A 2,500-nucleotide genomic window follows, 5' to 3' on the forward strand; every position below is an offset into this window, starting at 1 on the left:
GCCCGACCCGGGGCCCCGGACACCTGGGCCGGGGCCCATCGGGGCAGGGCCCGACCCGGGGCCCCTGACCCCCGGGACGGCCTGGGAAGCCTCCCCGGACACCCGGGACGGGGCCCATCGGGGCAGGGCCCGACCCGGGGCCCCGGACACCTGGGCCGGGGCCCTTCGGGGCAGGGCCCGACCCGGGGCCCCTGACCCCCGGGACGGCCTGGGAAGCCTCCCCGGACACCCGGGACGGGGCCCATCGGGGCAGGGCCCGACCCGGGGCCCCTGACCCCCCGGGAGGGCCGGGGAAGCATCCCCCCGGACACCCGGGCCGGGGCCCCTGACCCCCCCGGGACGGCCGGGGAGGACTCCCCGGGCCCGCCGGACACCCGGGCCGGGGCCCTTCGGGGAAGGGCAGCCTGGAGGATGGGAGGGGGAGGGCCCGCCCGACCCGGGGCCCCTAACCCCCCGGGACGGCCTGGGAAGCCTCCCCGGACACCCGGGACGGGGCCCATCGGGGCAGGGCCCGACCCGGGGCCCCTGACCCCCGGGAGGGCCGGGGAAGCATCACCCGGACACCCGGGCCGGGGCCCATCAAGGCAGGGCCCGACCCGGGGCCCCTGACCCCCGGGAGGGCCGGGGAAGCATCACCCGGACACCCGGGCCGGGGCCCCTGACCCCCCCCCCCCCGGGACGGCCGGGGAGGACTCCCCGGGCCCGCCGGACACCCGGGCCGGGGCCCTTCGGGGAAGGGCAGCCTGGAGGATGGGAGGGGGAGGGCCCGCCCGACCCGGGGCCCCTGACCCCCGGGACGGCCTGGGAAGCCTCCCCGGACACCCGGGACGGGGCCCATCGGGGCAGGGCCCGACCCGGGGCCCCTGACCCCCGGGACGGCCTGGGAGGCCTCCCCGGGTCCGCCGGACACCTGGGCCGGGGCCCCTGACCCCCGGGACGGGGCCCATCGGGGCAGGGCCCGACCCGGAGGCCCCTGACCCCCCGGGACGGCCGGGGAGGCCTCCCCGGGCCCGCCGGACACCCGGGCCGGGGCCCATCGGGGCAGGGCAGGCTGGAGGATGGGAGGGCCCGACCCCACCGTGGTGGGCCCACAGGAGCCCGGTTCAGAGCCTCTGAGCCCGGCACGTCAGGGGAAGACCTCCGGGGCCTGCGGGACCCCGCCCCGGGCGCACCATGGCACAGGGGAAGGGAGACGGTGTGCGGCTGGGTGTTGGTCGTCTGGAGTGGGCCCTCCACCCACGCCCAGCCGGAGCTCTCACCCGCTGCCCGGTCGCAGCTTCCCCAGCCAGGGGCCCCAGTGGGCGGCTTGCGGACCCGGGCCTGCTGGGTCCCTGCGGAGGCATACTTCCCCCCCCAGCCCTGACCGGGGGAGGGGGTTCTTCGGCTCGGGCGACAAGCAGCCCAAAGCCGCCCGCCAAACAGACCCTGCCCTGACCGACCAGAGCCCGGTCTGGACTCTGCCTCTGCCCCCCCCCCTCCCCCGGGGTCTCCTCTTCCAGCTCTGCACCCGGGGCAGGAACGGTTCAGCTGGTCCTTCACGCAGGGCTGGCCCAGGACAGAAAACCGCTGGGGCTGGGCGGCGCGAGAGTCCTCCCCGGACTGTCTCCACCATACCCTGGGCTCGGGGTGCTGCCTCTGGGCGGGTGCCTTCCGCCCTCCTGGAGCACCGGGGAGACGAGGAGGCTTAAGCCCGGACCACCCCACACCCGCTCTCCCCACCAGCCTGCCTGCCTGCCCCGGGTGCCCATTTTTCTCGACTATTAAGCCCCCACGTAGTGGGGGCTTACAGAACCCTGGAGGGGAGACAAAAGTTGGAGTTAGCCGGCCGGCCCGGCCGGCCGGCCATCTGGTCGCCCAGCCGGCGGGCCATCTGGTCGCCCGTCCCAGCGACCAGATGGCCCGGGACGACCCGGGCAGCGCGGCAGGCAGGCAGGCAGGCAAGCCGGCCCTTGACGGCAGCGGGCGTGCGCTCGCTCTGGGAGGCGCCTCCCAGGGGCAGCTTGCCTCCCCGGCCGCTCTTGCGGCCCGGGGGGGGATTTCCCGCTCCGGCCATCTGGTCGCCCCGCCGACCTGCGAGGGATGGTGGGACACCCCCCGTCCCTGCACCCGGCGGCGCAGAGCGGGAGGGGGGAGGCCCCCGTGCCGTGCGGCACGTGGTGGAGGCGGCCTCCCGCGGGCCCGCGCGAGCCGTCCCTCCCCACCGGCCCGGCGGCAGAGGGACGCGGGCGGGCGCCCACGGACGGAGACAAAAGCTTGGCTCAGAGGATGACTTTCAATAGATCGCAGCGAGGTAGCTGCTCTGCTACTTACGAAACCCTGCTGCTTGGCCTTCGCTCTGCCGGGAAGGGCCTTCCGAGAAACGGCGGGCCCGCGAGTCGGACGGTCCCTGGCGGGGTTGGAAGCTCTTTGCTTGAAACAACAGCCGAGGCTGGCCAAGCAGTCCATCCCCAAACGGACCAAGTGTGCCCAATCGATCGGTGTACGGTGCTGGCTGGACCCG

The sequence above is a fragment of the Pleurodeles waltl genome, chromosome 11, assembly GCF_031143425.1.
Source record: "Pleurodeles waltl isolate 20211129_DDA chromosome 11, aPleWal1.hap1.20221129, whole genome shotgun sequence".
Taxonomy (NCBI): Eukaryota; Metazoa; Chordata; class Amphibia; order Caudata; family Salamandridae; genus Pleurodeles; species Pleurodeles waltl.